The sequence below is a fragment of the Pantherophis guttatus genome, chromosome 1, assembly GCF_059756535.1.
Source record: "Pantherophis guttatus breed Tessera chromosome 1, ASM5975653v1, whole genome shotgun sequence".
In the NCBI taxonomy this organism is placed as follows: Eukaryota; Metazoa; Chordata; class Lepidosauria; order Squamata; family Colubridae; genus Pantherophis; species Pantherophis guttatus.
This window is the reverse complement of record NC_142063.1, coordinates 175945951-175969203: the sequence shown is the minus strand read 5'-3', so window position 1 is coordinate 175969203 and position 23253 is coordinate 175945951. Positions and strand designations below refer to the sequence as shown.

The 23253-nt window shown below is 41.0% G+C and overlaps 1 protein-coding gene and 1 long non-coding RNA gene across 5 annotated transcripts in view; one reads left to right on the top strand and one right to left on the bottom strand.

Moving 5' to 3' along the window:
- ERBB4 (erb-b2 receptor tyrosine kinase 4) overlaps positions 1-23253 on the top strand; it is a 1174706-nt gene that overhangs the window by 5234 nt on the left and 1146219 nt on the right. The window lies entirely within an intron of this gene.
- LOC132710822 (uncharacterized) lies at positions 18769-21946 on the bottom strand. Its single transcript, XR_015731203.1, has 2 exons — positions 21509-21946; positions 18769-19736 (listed from the first exon to the last, which is right to left on the bottom strand). It is a non-coding gene; the product is annotated as an uncharacterized LOC132710822 (long non-coding RNA).

The window sequence follows — 23253 nt, the reverse complement described above, 5'->3', positions numbered from 1 at the left end:
CATCTCTTACAATCTCTCTTCAGTGGAAAAGGAAGAAAGCAGCTCTCTCTAATGGAAGAGTAAAACAAGAATTGTTTTAATTGTTAACATCTACTGGTCCATTGTTTACTTATTATCTCATGATGGATGTATTCCCTGAAGAGTTCAGTGTATTATGCTGCAATCTACAACACACTTTGCTCTATAGGGCTTCTTATGCAGCTTCATATATTTCAGTGAGAGTTTAGTAAAGTGCTCCCAAGTGGGTGGTTGAGAGCTTCCAGTTCAATCCACCACATGGATTGAGATTGCATATATGTGTCTCTTAACACATTTAAGAGAAATCAGTATAGAGGCCATTTATTGTGTAATGGGGCAGTATCTGTTGAGTTAGATGTTTGTTTCAGATCCAAAAATCCAAGGAACTCCAAATTAAAAATCAGTAAGTCTATCTTGTTAGTAAGGATAATCACAATTATTAGCCACTTACATACAGTAGTCTGATGAATGGAATCTGGCATGAATGAATGAATGCATGAATGAATAAAAGAATTCAATACCAAATTGCTATTTGTCCATAATGAACTGACAGTTATAAGATATGTTAAGGGAACCTTTACATTTGACTCATTGCTCACACAGGTTCTTCCTGTGAAACTACTGCAGTTTTCTATGGGCATTGGGGCAGGGGGAAATTTTGACTTTCTTACACATTACTGTAATTAAGAATCAAGCCTTATCCATATGCCATATTATGCATAGTTCATAGACGCCATAGTTATCAATAATAATGTCTGGTAACATATAAGTATTGTTTTACTTTGTGTATGATTCACTGGGAAGTTTCACTGCATAATAACCATTGAAATTAATACAAGTTTTGTCTACTGCCATACTACCCTGAAAATGCCCAATCTTGTCTGATCTTGGAAGCTAAGCAAGGTCAGGCCTGGTTAGTGCTTGAATGGGAGAAATTAATAGAACTTTGGTTAAGAGTTGTGTGTGTATGACATGGACATCTCCTCTTCCAATTAATTCATTTGCTGCACACAATGTCAAATGGCTTGATCAATCATCTGGCAGTTACATTTTAGACTTCCTAGCTTCTGCAAAGGAGGTTGAGAAGCTATTATTTCCCTTGCCATAATATCCATCTCACTTGTTCACCTTCTACGTTTTCAAGTTTGACAGGTTTGGGAGGTTGTACACATATCCATTTATTCCTGTCCATTTTTTACTCCCCCTCCTCCCTCATGGCCATGGGAAAGCATAAAGCCAAAAGTCTTGAGAAACCCAAGTGCCTACTGATACAGATTACTTCTGATCACATTTGGGACCAGAATTTTGGTCGCTAAGTGATGCAGTCATAAAACAAGACATCACCTGATTGCATTGCATAGCAACCACAATCTCAGCACTCTAATTGACATTGTTAAGTAAATGGTGCTTAATTGAAGACTTAACCCTATCAAGCCATTCCAGACTTGGTCCTACCTAGTCCTGAGCTTCAGCAGGGTAAGTGACTGCCTCCAAGTCCCTCCACCCATCTATCTCTCCTCCTAGCTCTGCCCTTTGGCCACCCTCTGTACTCTGCCTTTATGGGGTGGAAAGCAGCTCCAGAACTGTGTGGATCTGGGGCTTCTTGCCATGACCCCAGAAGTTGTAGTTGCCCCAGTCCAGACCCAAATCCCTGGCTATCCTGCATTCTGAGATCCCTGCTGCCCTACACACTACATCTGCCTTTCCATTTTCTTGGTTCCATTGTAGACAAGGTGTGCCTGGCCTAGCTGCTGAGCCAGCTGGGGTTGGCTTTGCACTATGAATAAATGGGGGAAATGGCTGCTTTTGGCATTTTTACTAATTTTTCATAGTGCAAAGCCAGCCCCATCCCTGCCCAAAGGGCACTTCTTTGCAAAAAGTTCTTAGGCAGGAATGGGGATGGATTTGCACTGTTAAAAGTGGGGAGGGGAGAGAAGGCTGCTTTCAGCCTTTTCCTTCTTTTTGCAGTGCAAAATTAAGCCCAACTATGCTTAACAGCGAAGCAGGGCATGCATCATAGATAAAAAGCTAGGTCATAGCCTCAGGATAAGAAGATAGCAAAAGTGAGCTGGGCAGTGGAATGAGGGCAGCAGGGGCCAAAAGAGGATAGATGGGGAGGAGATGGGTGGGGGGAGAGTTGCAGTGCCTCTGCATCTTAAATGCAGGTAAGTACCTGCATTTTGATCAAATGACTGTGTGGGGAACTTCAATGGCTGTAATTTCAGGCATGGGTCATAAGTCCCTTTGTTCAGCACCACTATAACTTTGAATAGTTGCTGAACAAATGAGGATGAGGACACCTGTATCCCACTTTGATAAGGCCTCTGTATGGATTTATCTTGATTACAGATGGGATAATTAAACCTCCAGTAAGATAGGTAGATTGCCAGTTGACCAGAAAGTGGTAGTTCGGACTCAGACTTATTTCAGGTTAATATTATATTCCTTTGGATTAATTGGTTTTAAAAGTTTGGGGTTTTAAATTTGTCGGGGCCAAAATTATTTAATTTGATTTTACTCTATTTTTTAAATTTTGTATTGTATGTGTTTTTATTGTTTGGCTGTGCACCGCCCTGAGTCCTTCGGGAGTAGGGCGGTATAGAAATCTAATAAATAAATAAATAAATAAATAAATAAATTGTCAGGCTTAATTACCTCAGTTTGGAGTTTAAATATGTTGGGCAAAAAGGCCCATGAATATTGGACAGGATTATTAAAATCAATTTGAAAAAAATGCCCAAGATTGCTCAAGACAGGGGGGCAGAGGTCGACCCCGAGGCCCCTTATATGTGGGGTGCCACAGGGGTCGGTTCTCTCACCCCTTCTGTTCAACATTTATGTGAAGCCGCTGGGTGAGATCATCCGTGGTTTTGGGGTGAAGTATCATCAGTATGCTGATGATACTCAGCTATACATCTCCACCCCGGACCACCCCAATGATGCCCTTAAAGTGATGTCCCAGTGCCTGGAGGCTGTACGGATCTGGATGGGGAGGAACAGACTCATGCTCAACCCATCCAAGACCGAGTGGCTGTGGTTTCCGACGTCCCGATATAGTCAATTGGTGCCATCACTGACTATTGGGGATGAGTCATTGCCCCCCACGGAGAGGGTTCGCAACTTAGGCGTCCTCTTGGACTCACGGCTGTCTTTAGAAGAACACTTGACAGCTGTGGCCGGGAGGTCTTTTTATCAGGTTCGCCTGATTCGCCAGTTGCGTCCCTTTCTGGATCGGGACTCGTTAAAAACGGTCACTCATGCCCTCGTCACTTCACGCCTGGACTACTGTAATGCTCTCTACATGGGGCTCCCCTTGAAGAGCACCCGGAGGCTCCAGCTGGTCCAGAATGCGGCCGCGCGGGTAGTTATGGGAGCAGCATGGCGCTCCCATGTGGCTCCCCTCCTGCGCGAGCTGCACTGGCTCCCTGTGGTCTTCTGGGTGCGCTTCAAGGTCTTAGTTACCACCTTTAGAGCACTCCATGGCTTAGGACCGGGGTACTTACGAGACCGCCTTCTGCCACCAATAGCCTCTCACCGCCCAGTACGCTCCCATAGAGAGGGGCTTCTCAGGGTGCCGTCAGCCAAACAATGTCGACTGGCAGCCCCCAGGGGGAGAGCCTTTTCTGTGGGGGCACCCACCATCTGGAACGAGCTCCCCCCCAGAGATACAGAAGATTCCGGATCTGCGCACTTTCCGCCGTGCCCTCAAAACATTCCTGTTTCAGCAGGCCGGCCTGGCCTAACTTTCCCTTTATATTGCTTTTTGATTTTATTTTAAACTGGGATGTCTTGAATTATCTAGGACCAGAATGTTTAGTATATTTTAATTGGTTTTTTTATTATTAACATTTGTATTACATATATTTTTATCGTTCGCTGTTCACCGCCCTGAGTCCCTTAGGAATAGGGCGGTATATAAATTTAATAAATAAATAAATAAATAAATAAATATACTATATCTCTAACTGCAGTTTGATGTAGCTTTTTCAGATTGCAGTAAATTCCCTTTGCACATCAAGCAGTTCCTAAAATCAGCTGCAATGGTGACCACTTGAAAAGTTGGCAATTCTAAATAAATCTCCCAAAGACATGGGGAGCATGCAGCCTTTGTTTAGTTTTGAAGAAAGCATTTCAAGAATTATTAGCCAGTATGAGAAAACTCTGAACTGTCTTTGTATGTATCAAGGACATTTAATTGCATTATTCTGCTCCTGAAGCTCAGCAAGAAAAGGAACTCATGTATATGTAAGAATGGTTCAGAAATTTTCCTCATCTGAATTTCTTCCCAAATTGTTAAATTCTAAACCATCTGGAGTTGTTTCCACAATGGAACAAATGGATTAGTAATACTTTATTCGTTTATTTACTACCAAATTTGAGCATAGCCATGTATCCATACAATTTTCCCCAGATCTCAATTCCTTTGTGCCTTACTCTTCGTTTATATTATCCATCCATGTGATACAATGATCTAGTCATGCATAAAATTTTGATTTGTTTTATGCATGATTGGATCAAGATTTCTTTGGTGCAGTGTGATTGCAGGAAGCATTGTGAAGCAAATTTAATTTGAAAGCACCTGTGGTTTCTTTTTATCTGGTGTTTTACAGCAAGATATAATGGTAAATAATAGTACATTTGTGCATTGATACAACCTTGAAAAAAATAAAGAATTTTAATACGAACTCAGTAATGATTTCCCTATAGTATTTTATCAATTCACCCATCCATGCACATCTTGCATATGGAGGGAAAATCTTTACATGAATGTAAGACTATGACAAGTTGTACATGTCCCTGTTCTACACTTCATGAAAAAAATACTAGTTATTTACCTCATAACTTTAAGTAGAAATCCTGTTCTTATTTAACTTCTAGTTAAGTTAAAATATAATAAGATGAAATAAAAGCCTTGGAATAAAATTTGAGAATTTTTTAGTGTGTATAAGTTGTAGTTTTTAATTGATAGTCCTAGTTATATGCAAAACCTGTTCAATTCTTGCCTGGAAGTAATTTAGCATGAATCCTTTAAATGAATGATTAATCTATTTCATGAAAAGGGTCCAACGTTTTACCACTTAATGCAATTTTCAGATGTTATAGTAAATAGAAGTTCCTGTTTCTTTCACAAAAAGACAACACCCCTCCCCCCTCCCCCAGAGTGGACATTTTCTAGTTATTAAAAAGCTTAATTATGCTAAGGGAAGGAGCGTCTCTATTTTTTTTTTCAAAACGTGAAAAAAAGACTGTTACTAAAAACTGACAGTTAAGTATTGAGAATTAATAGCATGGTTTCCCACTATTTTATAGTATTTTAATATTAATTTAACCTTATTAAGATAACTTTTTAATTTGCTTCCCAGGAACCTGGGGGGCAGGGAACAGAAAAATTCAGTTGTGTCACATTTGTACTTTCTTTGGGCTATTTATGTGGGATGCCTTACTCATTGCAACTCTGATAATGCATAGAAAAAAGTGAGAGAGAAAAAACTGATTTCTTAGCCAGTCTTCCTCTAAAATATTTTAAGTGTTTTCATATCATGAAATGAAATGCTTTTGCAACTAATAAGTAATTCCATCATTGTTTACCTATTTCTATTGCATGTAAGTAATGCAACTATGTAAGTATAGCATTATTTTGATGGCACTTGGTCAGTTCTTGCTTATGCCACATTTGGCTTCATATGGTAGTCAAAGACCCCTCTTCATCTTTTTCTTAGTCCTTGTTTCAGGTGCTCTATACTGTTTATTTGAAAGTGGAGCTATTTCTTACTGGGAAATGGCCTTCATGATGAGTATTCTGATACAAGATGAATTTGGTCTTGGTTGTCACTTTGCTTGTATCTGCCCTTTTTCTTAAACCCACTTCTTTTTTAAAAAGCAGTTTTTTGAAAAGCAGGATTTTTTACAGTTATTGGCAAAACTAATAAATAAAAACATATCCTATACACTTTGGCTGAGCTTTATCATTTTAAATAGAACTACTGTAGAACTGTTATATAATTAAAGCAAAATCAAATATCTTCAAGTTCAAAGTATCCATTCTTTGTCAAACTGAAGATAATCAAAAAATGTCTCTTTTCATACATAACAATGGGTACATTTAATCTGATATGTTATTAGCCTTCTTTTTAAATCATATGCGGCTTCTTATGTTTCAAACTGAGAATTTTTTTTGGGTCAGGCTAATGTTTCTTACTTGGTTCAGTTTAAAACTGGATCTCACATGCTTCAGGTCAAAGTCCTCAAAGAGCAATATTCAAAAGATGATTGTATTCTGAATTCTTCATAAAATATAAACACCTATTTTTTAATTGTTAGATAATGAGCAATTGCATTCTGTCAAGGATAGATCAGATAGACATTGTTGATTCCAAGCATTGGCATTTATTTTTAAGCTCTAAAAAAAGTAAAACTTGTTGATTTTGATATGGAATATTAAATGGTATAGTGCTTTATTGGCCAAAATATGATCTTTTATAGCAACTGAGCTTTCTTGTCATATCATTCATTGAGTAAATAAGCAATTGAACTATTGAGAATTGCAGTATATAATACTTAAGTCTCATTGAAACAAGTGAGATTTGAACACAGTACTCTGTCATTGGACTTTATACAGTATCGCTTGGCATCAGAACAGATAGTTTAGAATTCAAAGTTTAGGTCTTCAGAGAAAAATGATAGAGATAATGAAACAGTGGTTTGAATCTTTTTTTCACTTTTTTGACTCATGTTTTGCACTGTAATGTTAAACAAAATGAAAACAAAAACAAAGGATGCCATTTTGTTCATTATCAGAGATAGATTGGTTTTCCAAAGTATAGATTGGCTGTGCAACTAAAAGTGTTGTATGCTGGGGTTCCAACCTGTTCAGGTATTCTTTATTTAATGACCACTTGTTCAGTGACCATTCAAAGTTACAATGGTACTCAGTGAGTGGTACTTTTGACTGGTCCTCAAATTTCCAGCCTAGTAATCATGGGGTTAGGTTGATTTCAAACTGGGCACTTGGGAACCAGCTTGCACTTAGGACAGTTGCAGAAATCACAGTCATGTAATAGTCATTTGCAACCAACTCTGCTGGCTTCTCACAAGCAAAGTCAATGGGGAAGTCAGCAGGGAATGTTGCAAATCATTCCCAGTAAATCACTTGCAAACTGTCTTTGTGGTAGTGGCCACTCTCAGTCCCACTGCATTTGTGTGAAACCTTGCCAGCTATTTCTCTGCCTGGCAATAGACACCTCCAGCCCTGCGGAGCTCATCCGGTAACTTGCCAGCTAACCAGCCATCCCTTCTGCCCGGGGCGGGGCAAACAGGAATATATTCTTTTAAAATCATACTACACGTATTTACTCTATTAATAAGGGTTCCTGCCTTGGGAAGGGGGGTGGACTAGAAGACCTCCAAGGTCCCTTCCAGCCCTATGTTTTTATGAATTTTATTCAATATAGGTGTTAGTAATATGAGACCACACTTATTCCATATTCAGCTTTTAGTTAAGACTCAACTCATAATCTATTTTAAAAGACCTATTAATTTAGATATAAATATGATGTGAAGGCCACATTTAACTTTTGGATGTGTATCTAGGGCTGAATTTCAATAAAATCATTTTAATTGAATTAAATAAATAAATAAATACAATTAATTTGTTTGCATTTTTTTTAAAAGAATCCCATTTTGTTGCATTTAATATTACAAATTCTAGCAAGTTTTCATTAGAGTCTTACGGACCATATCTAGTATTTGGATGCATAGCACATGGAGCTTCAAATTGTAGATTTCTGCTTTAAGCCCCTTTTTGCATTCTCTCCCAGACAGGAGTGAAACCTGCCCAGAGATGGTAAATGTAAAATGTAAAAAGTTACAATTTCAGAGAAAGGTAATTAAGGACCACTGTGCCTTTCCTCACTGAGATAGCAACTAATTTGATAATCAGTGTGAATGCAGAAGTACTTTTAAGTCTATGAAATTATTGACAGAAGTTTCTTTTATTAGTTACCATAGAAGCTTACTGATCCTTGATCATTTTTTGTGCTTAGAAGATAGATTTTATAAATATTTCTATATATTTCTTTCCTTATGGGTGCTGTTGAACCGATTACCTAAACTCTGTGTAAGAATTGCTTTGTTATGATTGAAAACACATGTTTATTTCATCCTGTTGTATTTCAAGGCAGTGTTCAGTGAAAAAGAAAAACAATGTCTTAAACTGATTTAGAGTGGGTTTGAGATAAACAAGAAATAATAATAATAAGTTTTTGACAAGAAATAATAATAATAAGTTTTTGACAACTTATCAGTTGTCAAAAAGATTCTTAACTTGATAACCAGTGACTTTCTTTTAGAAAAATAGTTCTGTAAATGATTTCTTTTCTTTTTTTAAAATTTGATTTATATGCCGCCCTTCTCCTGAGACTCAGGGCGGCTTACAATGCATTAAGCAATAGCCTTCATACTTTTGTATATTTATACAAAGTCAGCTTATTGCCCCCACAACTGGGTCCTCAATTTACCTACCTTAGAAAGGATGGAAGGCTGAGTCAACCTTGAGCCTGGTGAGATTTGAACTTGCAGTAATTGCAGGCAGCAGATGTAAGTGGATGTTAATTAGTCTGCTGAGCCACCAGAGCTCCTTTTTGATTTGTACTTTGAGTTTCTGGAAACCATGTTTGTTTCTTAGTAGGTTTTGAAGGCGGCCTTGTTTATGGATTGGAAGATACAGGTTTATGGCCACATATAGATGTGGAAACTCACTGTGTGCTTTGAAACAGTTACTACATCTGCCTCACAGAGACGCTATTTTAGACAAGAAATTAGAAGAGGAGTGCTAGGCATACTTCACTGAACTCCTGAAAGAAAGGTGGGTTGTATATCTAATAAATAGATATTCATTCTTGCCCATGTATACGTAATAATAACAGCAACATTTTTCTAGTATTCAGAAAGAAATGACAGAAATTGAATAGAATACATTGAAATCACTGACCTACTGTTTATATTTTTTTTTCATTTAGTATCCCAGGGCTAACAGCCTTCAATGCTTGGCTTCCCCCTCCTCCCCAAAAGAAGAAAATGGCTATTATTTTGTTCTTTAAATCTGGACAATGTATATTGTTCCTCCTGTAACACAATCTTAAAAACTCAAAATATAAACTCAAAATAGCTTAACAAAACTATGTAGTTTATGTTTACTTAAAAAAAAATTAAACTAAATATACATATAAGCACACGAGTCTCTCCAAAAATAAAAAATAAATTACTTTTTAAAAAATCCTTGCAAAAAATAAGACAGGAAGTGACGTTTTTTCCTGTCTCCAGCCTCCAGAGACTCCTAGAGAGGCTCCTAGAGACTCCTAGAGAGGCTCCTAGAGACTCCTAGAGAGGCTCCTAGAGACTCCTAGAGAGGTTCTGGAGGCTGGGGACAGCAAAAAATGTCACTTCCTGTCCACCGAGAGTTGGGAAATGGGCCCTTTCAGCCTCCCTAGGGCCTCCAAGGGAGTGGGAAAGGCTGTTTTCGCCGTTCCCAGATACACAGAGAGGATCTGGAACCAGGTAAGAAAGAAAAACGGGCCTACCAGGCCATCATGTGCCAGGAGCAGCGGGGAAGGGGGGAGGGGGTTGCACACACATGTGCGTGGGCACATGCGCACGTGACCCTCCCCGCCCCCCCTCTCCTGGCACGCGATGGCAAAAGGGTTAGCCATCACTGCTATAAGTAATACTGTACACAAATTATATAGGTCGCAGGAAACATTTTCCCAGGAGAACATTTTCTGACTATTTCACTATCTCACAAACTTTATTATTTGCATATCGAAAATGTATAAAAACAGAAGACAACTTCACTGCATTCTGATGAAGAGTTAATTGTTTAGTTTATTACTTATGAACAACTGTTGATCCAGCCTACTTATATTTGTTTTATTCAGACAGAAATGCCATTACTTGTTAATTTAGATTACTGACTTGTAAAGAGTGTTGTAACTGACAGTAAGAATTCAAGAGGTTGAGAATTTTAATATGAAGGACATAACTAAGAGAGTATTTTAAATACACCTTAGGTGTTGAACATAAATATATTATTAAACAATCAACAATTACCCGGTGTTCGTAAGAAACAGCAGGAACAACTTAGTTTATAAAGATTAATTCGTTGGGGAAGGCAAAGGGAGAGATACATTTAAATCCCGTGTTGAAATGGTTGGATTGTGACCCTTGAAAGCCATGTGCTCCAATCCTCTGAATGCTTACTAAGAAGTAAATCCCCTTGAAATTTGCTCTCATGTAGCTCCATTCAGGCTTGCAGACCGAATCTGGCAAGTAGTCATAATGTTATCCAGAGCTGGAATTTGAAGCCAACGGGAGTGGGGACATTTGTAATGGAGACAGATTTAGCATTGGGTAACAGATATGCAAACTCTTATAATTTGGAGATCCTTAAACAATTGCAGATTAAGTTGATGTAAGTTGATTACCTACAATAATAAAAATTAACAATCTATTTTATGTAAAATCAGATGATAGAGAGTTTAGGTTAAGGTTAAGGTTAAGGTTAAGGTTTATTAAATTTGTATACCGCCCTTCTCCCGAAGGACTCAGGGCGGTGAACAGCCAAAATTAAAATACATACAGTATAAAAATTAAAAGAAATTAAAACAGAATTAGATCAGTTTGGCTTCCCCAAATTTTAAAACCCTTTACCCATAAAATAGCCCATTAAAATTTTAAGCCAGCCTGGCTTGCTGAAATAAGAAGGTCTTCAAGGCTCGGCGGAAAGTATGGAGGTCCGGGATCAGTTGTATTCCTGGAGGTAGCTCGTTCCAGAGGGCGGGTGCCCCCACAGAGAAGGCTCTCCCCCTGGGGGTCGTCAGTCGACATTGCTTGACTGACGGCACCCTGAGGAGACCCTCTCTGTGGGAATGGATTGGCTGGTGGGAGGTTATCGGTGGCAGAAGATGGTCTCGTAAATACCCGGGCCCTAAGCCATGGAGTGCTTTAAAGATGAGAACCAATACCTTGAAGCGCACCTGGAAGACCACCGGGAGCCAGTGTAGCTCGCGAAGGAGAGGTGTTACATGGAAGCGCCATGTCGCCCCCATAATTACCCGCGCGGCTGCATTCTGGACCAGCTGGAGCCTCCGGGTGCTCCTCAAGGGGAGCCCCATGTAGAGAGCATTGCAGTAGTCCAGGCGAGAGGTGACGAGGGCATGAGTGACCGTGCATAAGGAGTCCCAATCCAGAAAGGGACGCAACTGGCGTATCAGGCGAACCTGATAAAAAGCCCCCTTGGCCACGGCCGTCATATGCTCTTCTAAAGACAGCCGTGCATCCAGGAGGACGCCCAAGTTACGAGCCCTCTCCGTGGGGGCCAATGACTCGCCCCCAATAGCCAGCGATGGCACCAGCTGGCTATATCGGGATGCCGGCAGCCACAGCCACTCAGTCTTGGAGGGGTTGAGTCAGAGCCTGTTCCTCCCCATCCAGACCCGCACGGCCTCCAGGCACCGGGACATCACTTCAAGGGCATCATGGTCCTGGGGTGGTCTGGGGTGGAGATGTACAGCTGAGTGTCATCAGCATACAGATGGCACCGCACCCCAAATCCACGGATGATCTCACCCAGCGGCTTCACATAAATGTTGAACAGGAGAGGCAAGAGGACCGACCCTTGCGGCACCCCACAAACAAGGTGCCTTGAGGTCGACCTCTGTCCCCCAGCCAACACGGACTGCGACCGGTCGGAGAGATAATAGGAGAACCACCGTAGGATGGTGCCTGCCACTCCCAACCCCTCCAGCCGGCGCAGCATGATACCATGGTCGATGGTATCAAAAGCCACTGAGAGATTTAATAGGACCAGAACAGAGGAACATCCCCTGTCCTGAGCCCTCCAGAGATCATCAACCAACGCAACCAATGCCATTTCCGTGCTGTACCCAGGCCTGAAGCCGGACTGGAACGGATCCAGATAGACAGTTTCATCCAGGTACTGTGGGAGCTGTCGTGCAACCACACTCTCAACAACCTTCGCCACAAAGCACAGGTTGAAGACAGGATGGTAATTTGCCAAAACAGCCGGATCCAGAGAGGGCTTCTTGAGGAGGGGCCTCACCACCGCCTCTTTCAAGGCGGGAGGTAAGAAACTCTCACTCAAAGAAGCATTTATAATCCTCTGGAGCCAGCCTCGTGTAACCTCCCAGGTAGCCAGCACCAGCCAGGAGAACCACTGGTCCAATAAACGTGGTTGCGTTCAACCTCCCCAGCATCCTGTCCACGTCCTCGGGAGTCACAGGATCAAACTCCTCCCTGATAACATTCTCAAGACCCACCTTGGACACCTCGCCTGAACCCACCCAGTCAGAGTCCAGGCCATCCCGAATCTGAGCGATTTTATCGTGCAGATAATACGCAAAATCCTCAGCACGCCCTTGCAAGGGATCTTCCCGCACTCCCAGGGCAGCTGGGCGATTATCTGCTGATGCGATAAGAGCGGAAAAGTAGTTACACTTTGCCGCCTTTATCGCCACTAAGTAGGTCTTGATATAGTCAGATCCAGAACGATTAGCTCTCCAACTACTCTCTAGGCGTCTTTTCCGGCGCTTCATCTCCCTCAGCTCTTTGGAGAACCAAGGAGCTGGGCCGATTCAGCGCCGGGTCAGAGGCTGCAAAGGCATGACCTGATCTAAAGCACCAGCGACTGCCCTATCCCAGGCGGCCACCAGGTCTTCAGTCGAGTCGTGAGCCAGAGTCTCAGGAAATGGCCCAAGCTCCATTTGGAACCTATCAGGATCCATCAGGTGCCTGGGGCAGAACCACCTAGTCGGTTCCACCTCCCTGTGGCGGGGTGTAGCGGTCAGGAAGTCAAGTCTAAGGAGAGAATGGTCTGACCATGACAAGGGTTTGATGACTATATCCCCTGTATCTAGACCATTCAACCACTGACCAGAGACAAAAACCAAGTCCAGAGTGTGTCCTCCTGTGTGAGTAGGGCCATGAATTAACTGGGTCAGGTCCATGGCTGTCATGGAAGCCATGAACTCCTGAGCCACCTCCGACGTTTCACCGATGGATGGCAGGTTGAAATCCCCCATGACCAAAAGCCTGGGGGTATCAACCGCCACCCCGGCTATGACGTTGAGGAGCTTTGGCAGGGCCGCTGCCATGCAGCAGGGAACCAGGTACGCAATCAGCAAGCCCACCTGCATCCCATGGCCCCACTTCACAAGGAGAGACTCACATCCGGCTATCTGAGGTACAGTGGCCTCCCTAGGATCGAGGCCTTCCTTTACAATAACCGCCACTCCCCCACCCCTACCCTGAGCCCTCGGCTGATGAAATGCGTGGAAACCTGGTGGGCACATCTCAACGAGGGGGACCCCCCTCCTGGCCCAACCAGGTCTCTGTAATTCCCGCTAGGTCCGCTCCCCCCTCCTGAATCAACTCACAGATGAGGGGGGCTTTGTTGACCATGGACCTGGCATTGCACAGCATCAGCCTAAGACCGGGGCTCTGAGACTCTGGACAATCCAGGGAACAAGGTGAGCATTGGGGGCCAGAGCACGTCACCGCTTGGAGACAGCGGGCACGTGCCCCCACAACACGATGTGGCCCCCTACTCCCACCATATCTGCCCCTCCCGCTGACAGTCCAGATGGAATCGCCCTCCTCCGTACCACACTAACCCCCTCCACTCCCCACTCTGCACCTCCCCTAACACGACCCTGTGCCGGGCCTGCCCCCCCTAACAAATCACCCTCCCTCTCCTTCGCCAAACAACCCTCCCCCCCCAAACAAGGGAGCTTGTTTGACTGTTGACAGTGATGAATTGTTTCAAGGGAATTTCTGCTTTTTGTGTTAAGGAAACACAAAAAGCAGGAATAAGATATTTTAGGAATAAAAAAATGTTTTAGCTAACTTACATTGGTCAGTGCAGGTCTAAATTCAGAAGACCTGAAAGCAATAAACTAACAATAGCTTTTCATGTCCTAATTTTATTACATTTAAGCTTTATCTTACCTAATGAGAACAAAATCATCATCATCATCATCATCATCATCATCATCATCATCATCGCCTGCAAACAAGAACTGGTGGGACCATAACATAGAGAAAGTTATAAAAAATGAAGACATTAAATTACTCCGGGATTTTAGAATTCAGACACACAGGCACCTGCCACATAACACCCTGGACTTAACAGTTGTTGATAAGAAAGACAAAAAAGTCTGGATAGTGGATGTGACAATGTCTGGAGACAGCAGAATAATAAAAAGAACTGGAGAAGATAACAAAATACAAAGACCTACAAATAGAAACAGAATGACTATGGCAAAGGCAAGCCAAAGTAGTACCAATAGTAATAGTGCCTTGGGTGTGATCCCAAAACAAGTGGAGCATCACTTGAACACATTTTTCCCCCCAAAAAACCATCTTATTTGGAACTGTTTATATACTCAGACGTTACCTTAACAGCTCTTAGGTCCTTGTTTAAGGACTTTGACTGTTAAGTTTTTACCAGTCCCAGACTGTGTGAATTGAACTGAAGATTAAATCTTATACAACAATAACAACAATAATAAACCCTCAGTGAGACACCGGATTGATGAAGTTGTGGGGCTTGTGTACTCTGAGGAAGGTGAGAGCTATACCAGAGATTCAGCCAGACAGGACAGGTTTCATCAGTGGAGGCCGACAAAAAGAGTGTCACTCCCATAAAAAATATGGTGAGACATAAATTTCAGAAAGCCATACTGGCTTGGATGTTGCTGGGTTAACAAGGTCTACGCTAGATGTTTAAGTTCCTGAATATCTGGTGAAAAATGGGCTACAGGACTCAGAACCTTTGGCTGAGCAACCAGGGCCAGCTGCTGCAGAAGTACTGGAAGAAAAGGTGTTTAGTTGTAACAAATATACAGCCATTGAAAACACAGAAATAATGATGTTATTACAGATCAAGTCCAACAGAAAGACAATATTTGAAATGAATGCACCAGTTCTAGAAAGAACATCCAGAACCAGAAATAACAGAACAGAGGCTAGCAGATAAACGTTGATTTATAATATTAAATAACATATTCGTGGAAGTAAAATTGGAAGAACTGCAAAGGTTTACCCAGGGCAAAGAAATCAAAGCCTTGCCAGAAATAACTTGAAATATAGAGGCAAACCAGGGGAAGTTGGCAGTAGAGGAATCCCGCAGAGATATAAAACTGTTTTCATTTGGAAACCAGGCATCCACTCCTCTGCCTCCTGAAGAACAAAGCCCTCTAACTAAAGAAGTAAAAGAATTGAAACAAAGAATAACTGAACATCTAGAACAGCACAGAAACATCAGAATAAAGATGCTTGGATTGAAACGTATTCTAAAGAAACATCTAGCACAAGCATTAAAAGATGCAAATACTGTAACATCAAGTATAAGCACCTACTCACTTCAAGAAACAAATTCAAACAGATAGGCACATAAGATCTGCCACATAAGATCCCAGACTTAACAATTGTCGGCAAGAAAGACAAAAAAGTCTGGATAGAGGATGTGGCAGTGCCTGGAGACAGCAGAATAGAAGAGAAAGAACTGGAGAAGATAACAAAATATAAAGTTCTATAAATAGAAATAGATCAACTGTGGCAAAGGCAACTAATTACTACCAGTAGTAATAGGTGCCTTGGGTGTAATCCCAAAACAAGTGGAGCACCACTTGAACACTATTGGCATTGACAAATTTGCAGTCAGTCAACTGCAAAAGGTGGCTTTACTGGGAACAGCTTCCATCCTGTGACAATATCTGTAACACCATCAAACATCCACATCTACCTATCCCAGGTCCTTGGTAAAGACTTGATAGGTAGACAAAAATGCTGAACCCAGTCTGAACATCTGGCTGACTGTGCAATGATTAATAATAATAATAATAATAATAATAATAATAATAATAATAATAATAATAATAGAAAAAAGTCTGGTTCATTGATATTGCAATACCAGGTTAATGCATGAATTGAAGAGAAGCAGCTAGAAAAAATAACAAAATGCCACAATCTGCAAATTGAAGTTGAGCATTTGTGGAGGAAGAAATCAATGGTTGTACCAGCAGTAATAGGAGCCCCTGGAGCAATACCCAAAGGGTTGCCTAGATACATGGAAATTTTGAACTTGTCAGACCTGAATATTCTGACTTTGTAAAAAACCACCTTACTCAGAACTGCCTGTATACTCAGATGGTACCTTAAGAGCTCTTAGGTCCTTGGTTGGGACTTGAACTGTTAAGTTTTTCCCAGTCCCAGACTATGAATCCAATTGAAGATTAAATTTTATATAATAAACAAATATAAACAGCATTAAATAATCCAAAATCAGGTAAACACATACTACAGTGGCAGTAATTAAAAACATTCAGTCAAAATCCAAATTAAAACAGAATTGCACAGAAAAATACTTTTGTGGGCTAAGTAGGCTGAAATTTCATAGCAACAGGAGGCCATCAATAAAAGGATGTATTTGTATGGGCCAGCTGTCATGAGGATCCCATGTAAGATTAAGGATTGTAAAATACTGAACTTAGGTATATTTATTTATTTTATTTTATTTTATTTTGAATTTGTATACAGCCCTTCTCCTTGAGGACTCAGGGCGGTGAACAGCCAAGTAAAAACATCAAGTACAAATATTAAAATACAATTAAAAGATATATATAAATTTGGCCCCATTAATTAAAAACGATAAACAAAACAATTAAAAACACTTAAAAAATTAGGCCAGCCCGGCTTGCTGGAAAAAGAAGGTTTTAAGGGCACGGCGGAAGGCACTGAGGTCTTGGATTCTCCTTATCTCTGGGGGCAACTGATTCCAGAGGGTAGGTGCCCCCACAGAGAAGGCCCTCCCCCTGGGGGTCACCAGCCTGCACTGTTTGGCTGATGGCACCCCGAGGAGGCCCTCTCTGTGGGAGCGCACGGGTCAATGGGAGGTCGTCGGTGGCAGCAGGCGGTCTCGAAGATAGCTAGGCCCTATGCCATGGAGCGCTTTAAAGGTGATAACCAACACCTTGAAGTGCACCCGGAAGACCACCGGGAGCCAGTGCAGCTCACGCAGGAGCGGTGTTACATGGGAGCGCCATGCTGCTCCCGTCACTACCCGTGCTGCTGCGTTCTGGACCAGTTGGAGCCTCCAGGTGCTCTTCAAGGGGAGCCCCATGTAGAGAGCGTTGCAGTAGTCAAGGCGAGAGGTGACGAGGGCATGAGTGACTGTGCACAGGGAATCCCGATCAAGAAAGGGCCGCAACTGGCGAATCAGGAGAACCTGACAGAAGGTCCCCCTGGTTACAGCCATCAGATGTTCCTCCAAGGACAGCTGCATATCCAGGAGGACTCCCAGATTGCGAGCCCTCTCTGTGGGGGCCAACGACTCGCCCCCAATAGTCAGTGATGGAGTCAACTGACTATATCGGGATGCCGGGAGCCACAGCCACTCAGTCTTGGAAGGGTTGAGCTTGAGCCTGTTCCTCCCCATCCAGATCCGCACAGCCTCCAGGCACTGGGACATCACTTCAAGGGCATCGTTGGGGTGGCCTGGGGTGGAGATGTACAGCTGGGTGTCATCAGCATACTGGTGGTATCTCACCCTGAAGCCATGGATGATCTCGCCCAGCGGCTTCACATAAATGTTGAACAGGAGGGGCGAGAGGACCGACCCCTGAGGCACTCCACATATAAGAGGCCTCGAGGTCGACCTCTGCCCCCCTGCCAACACGAACTGCGACCGGTCGGAGAGAAAGGAGGAGAACCACCGTAACACAGTGCCCCCCATCCCCAACTCTTCCAACTGGTGCAGCATGATACCATGGTTGATGGTATCAAAAGCCGCTGAGAGGTCTAACAGGACCAGAACAGAGGAGCAACCCCTGTCCTGAGCCCTCCAGAGATCATCTACCAATGCGACCAATGCCGTTTCTGTGCTGTGCCCGGGCCTGAAACCCGACTGGAACAGATCTAGATAGGATGTTTCCTCCAGGAATTGCGGAAACTGTCGTGCAACCACACTCTCAACAACCTTCGCCATGAAGCGAAGGTTGGAGACAGGACGGTAGTTGGCCAATATTGTCGGATCCAGGGACGGCTTCTTGAGGAGGGGCCTCACCACTGCCTCTTTCAAGGTGGCAGGGAAGTGACCCTCACTCAACGAAGCGTTATCTATGCTGGAGATGGGTGAATATCATTTTTCCTGACTTAACTTTATTTCATATCATTTTGAATCCCACCCAAAAAACGTTGCACATTGTGGCACGTTTTTTCATACCATATACTGTAGAATGTCCTATGTACTTCCCTAGAGAGCATACATTTTGCAAGAGATTTTTCAGATAAAATGCGTTTGTACATATTTTCTTTTAATATTGGCATTCTTCTGTATTTTTTTTCTAAAGATGCACATTTGTATATATTTTTGAGATATGAACTTACTAATGTTTTTAGTGCCCAAATTTTATTATACAATTGGAAAGTTCTAATTGGATAGTATAAATAAAAGTGCTATATTTTCAGGGAAGTCACAATTGTGGCCATAGCAGGGTCTCTTCCAAAGAAAGCCTCTTGCTGGATTTGTAGCAAGTATATATAATTTTCCTTTTCCCAACTATGCATAAATACTTGGACTTGTCCCAAAATATAGCTGGTCAGGAGATTAATTTCTGGAGGACCCTTGCTGTTTTGTGGAGCAATTAATGTGGATAAAAGCAAAACTGTCGTTATATAATGGTTTGTTTAGATTTTTTTTTATTACTTTCTGTGTAAATACATTTAAAGTTGTATTAAAGTTTGTAGCACAGTTCAGTTGGTAACACAGTTCAGTTAGTTACAAATCTGAAAGGATAAAACTCTTCAGTGCAGTATACATTTTCTTATGCATGAATTTATTCGTGTCTAGGAGAATTGAAACGGTACAGTAAGTGAACAGATTTTCTCTCTCTAGATAAGAAGTTTTAGCTTCTTTAGACTATATTTTTAAAATTATAGATCTGTTCAGTATATTATGCGGAATTGTATGGTTGGAAAGTATCTCAAAAGCTCTTTAGGCCAGCTTTCTTGTAAAATATCTGTTTATCATGACTGTCTTATGGCAAAATCTCCAGATAATATTTAGTCTTTGAAATTCTCAATATAGCCTTGTTATGCTATTTTATTATATCCTGCCCATATTATTGCTTCATCCCCTGCAAAAATGGAAGCATTGAATCATGGAATGCCTGTAGTGTAATTTTTATCAAGACACACACAATGAATTATGAACACTTCTTCTTAGCCTATTTTCAGAATGGACAGAAGAATTCAACCTGCAGTTTCTTTTGGCAGTTAAAGATTCCAAAGTTTGCCTTTGTAGCTTGTAGAATTCATATGTGTGACATTAAAGTAGGCTATGAACAAATACAGAAGTTTTTATAAAGCTTTTTCTAAAGTGTTTTTTACCACGTGTCACAATGAACTTTGTGTTACATATTGACACTTTTTAAAAATGAAATCTAGGTAAGTGATCATTAGTAAATTTTGACTTCTTGTAACATATTGAGAGTCAGAGATCAGCCAGACTTTAAGAGACAAGGTTAGAAACCAGGAGACCATGAGTTGTAGTCCTGCCTTGGGCATTCAGCTAACTTGATGACCTTCGGCCAGTCACTTCCTCTCAGCCCTAGGAAGGAGGCAATGGCAATCCACTTCTGAAAAACCTTGATTGAATTGAAAAAACAAAACAAAATTAACACTAGGCCAAGGAAGGTAAAGGGGTGTGTCTACACTGAATGCTACTTTATGCTGCTGCTAGTACTACTACTATGAAGGAATAACTGTTGTCTTACTTGGTGTTTGAGAGTTAAAACTACTTATAAGTACTTCTCAAATTATGCTTGCAGTTGTGATCAAGATTGCTATCACTAAGCAATGTAATTGTAAAGTATGATATCACATGAGCCCATCGCTTAGCAGTGGTAATTCAGGCACTCCTGGTTGTTATCACAATCCAAGATGTGATGTGCAAGTTCTTAAGTGGGAAGTGGAAGGAGTCCCAGCAAGGCAGTGTCATAGGAGGGTGGGGGAACCCTGGGAGGTCCTGGGCAATCATGAGTGAATTGGGGGACTGGGGGTTACAGTGCAGTGTGATTTCAGAAAACCTGGAAAAGAGGGTGTGGAATGTGTGCAAATGCATGGAGGCTGGAGAAGAAAGGTTTTGGAGTGCATGTGTGTGTGTGTGAGTGCGGGAAGGCTGGAGAAAGACGATGTGGGATTTGTGTGAGTGAAGGGAGGAAGGGGGCTAGGAATGTGTGAGTGAAGAAAGACCAGGGGTGAAGGTGGATTTGCAACGTTCCTTGCAGCTTCCCCATTGACTTTATGGGAAGTCTTCAGGGAGATTTGTAAATGGGGATCATGTGACTGTGTGAACTACCAGAGTTTTAAGAACTGGATGTAAAATCCCTTCGTTCAATGCCACCTGTAATCCTTTTTGGACCATTATTCAATCATCTCCATTCTATTTCATAAAAGGAATCTTTTTTAAATGTTCAGTAAAAAAATCTTTAGATACAATATTGTACACAATTCTTTCATTTAATCTTAGTAATAAGATGGTAAAGGTAAAAGTAAAGAGGTAAAAAGGTAAATACGTACTTTTCTTTAACAAAAGCAAATTTTAAAAAATCTTCAGCCTTCCTGACTTTATAACTTTAATTATATCTACTGTAGAATACCAATCCTTCAGCTCACAATACAAAAATAAGTCAAAAGTCATTTTGGTGCCTGATAAACTTTTCATCATATATGAACAACATCTCTACTTTGTCTGGAATATTGGCTCTTATCTATGGATATAATTGCCTTGGTTCTAATGTGTTTCATGATTTCAGTTCTATCTTTACCTGTGTAATTGACATTTTAAGGGTTTGTCTTTATTTGGAGGACTACACCTCTGTATAATATACCTTATATATATCACAATAACTTTTTTTCTAGGAGATGAGAAGGGGAGGAGGATAGGGGAGACTATAAACTATCAAACTCTATTATTGTTAGTTCAGTTATTTTTTTATTTTTAAAATGTCTTGAAGGATTTATCTTGCATGTAACTCTGAGGAACACTCAGTAGTGCAAACATCAAAAAGCTTTTGTTCCATGTGTTGTTGGACTAAATTCACATAATTTATTATCCTTAGCCAGTATGGTTAATACTGATCAGAACTGTAATCTAACAACACCTGGAAGAATATCATTTTTTGGATGGTGAGATGGGCGGCATATACATTTATTAAATAAATAAATAAATAAATATTTTGCCACAAAAGCATGTAACTCCACATAATAAATTGTTGCAGTTTAGAGAATTGGACTGGGCATTCGTGATTTCTGCTGAACCTGCAAAAGCTCTCAGTCAGGCTACTACTTAGGCCCAATTTAATGTTATAATAAGAATTAAAGGGAAGTTGGATGAACCCTGCTTAGAGCTATTTACCAGCTTTGTGGATTCCTCCCAGAGCTGGTATATCCTTCATGTGGGTAGAAGCTTTCATTCACTAAATCTTCAGTCTTTTAGTTTTGCATTTGAATGGGCCAGACAATAAGAGCTAGTTTGGTTAAATAAAAATGCACCCTCCATGCAAGCCAGAATCCAGTTCAAAAGGAATTTGGGACATATTTTGATGTACTAGTCTACAAAATATTAAGATTTATATCCTGCTGTTTCTCCAGGATTTTAAAGTGCGTACATAGCATCCCCCCCTTCAGTTTTTCCCTGTCACAACACCTATTTAAAGTAGGTTGGTCTGAGACAGAATAAGTGGCTCACAGTCACAGAGTGGGCTTCCACGACTACAAACAGACTAGAATCAGGATTTCCTTAATCCAGTGTCTTAACCACTATACCTCGTACAGTAGTTCCATCTGCCTGCATACATCTGTCAAACTGATTTGATAATTTGAACCAGAATCATAAGGCTGGAAAGGAACCTTTAGGCTACTGACTTATTCACTTGCCTGAAAGCATCCCAATCAAATGGCTATGAAGTTGCGACGTGAGTATATGTAACTTAATTCCACTATTCTATGCTCTGTACTCTGGAATGTAAAAACGACTTTCCACTTTTATGTCACATCCTTTTAAGTACAGTTAACTATTTGTTTAGTGACCATTTGAAGTTACAACGGTACTGAAAAAAGTGACTTATGACAGTTTTTTATATTTATGATTATTGTAGCATCCCCATGGTCACATGATCAAAATTTGGATGCTTGGCAACTGGCGTGTATTTATGATGGTTGCATTGTCCCAGGGTCATGTGATCATGTGCTTCTGACAAGCAAAGTCAATGAGGAAGCCAGATTCACTTCGCAACCACGTTACTAACTTAACAATTGCAACGATTCACTTAACAATTGCAGTAAGAAAGGTTGTAAAATGGGGCAAAACTAATTTAAGCCATGGTGGTGCAGTGGTTAGAATGCTGTATTGCAGGTTAACTCTGCCCACAGCCAGGATTTCAATCTGACTCTGTGGTTGGCAAAATGGGGACCCAGATTGTTGGATCCAATATAAATGTAATATAATACTGTTAACTGCTTAGAGAGGGCTGTATGAAGCGGTATATAAGTGTAAGTAATAAAATCGGCTATTATCATTAACAAGTGCCTTGCTTAGTAATGAAAATTTTGGGCTCAATTGTGATTGTAAGTAAAGGACTACCTGTATTTGATGAATGTACCATGTTTTTTCCATTAATTGTCTTTTCTCAAAGCTCAACAGACCAGACCAGCTCCTTCAATCTTTCTTTACAGGTCTTAATTTTTATTTTTCTGATCATCCTTGTTGCTCTTCTCTGAATCTTTTCCAATTTGCTTGAATTATCAGTGTGTTTCCAGAACTGGATATAATATGTGAGATAGATTTTGGCCAAAGCAAAATAAAATGGATAGTTAATTTCCATGATTTGGAAATTAGTTATATTGATGGAACCAAACATTGTTTGTTATATAGCACTGTCACATTCCTGGATCATATTCAGTTTACTACTTTCCCAAGATCTCTTTCAAAAGTGCCAGGTGTTTCCACTAGTTTCTGTGTAAGGGATTGTTGAGGACTTAAGTGTATATTTAGTATTTGTCCAGATTTATCAGTGCAGATTTTTCCTCTTGCTTCTCAAAATGTTAATTACTAGTAAATGACAACTGTCATCGAGTTTCTGACATTTACTATAATTTACT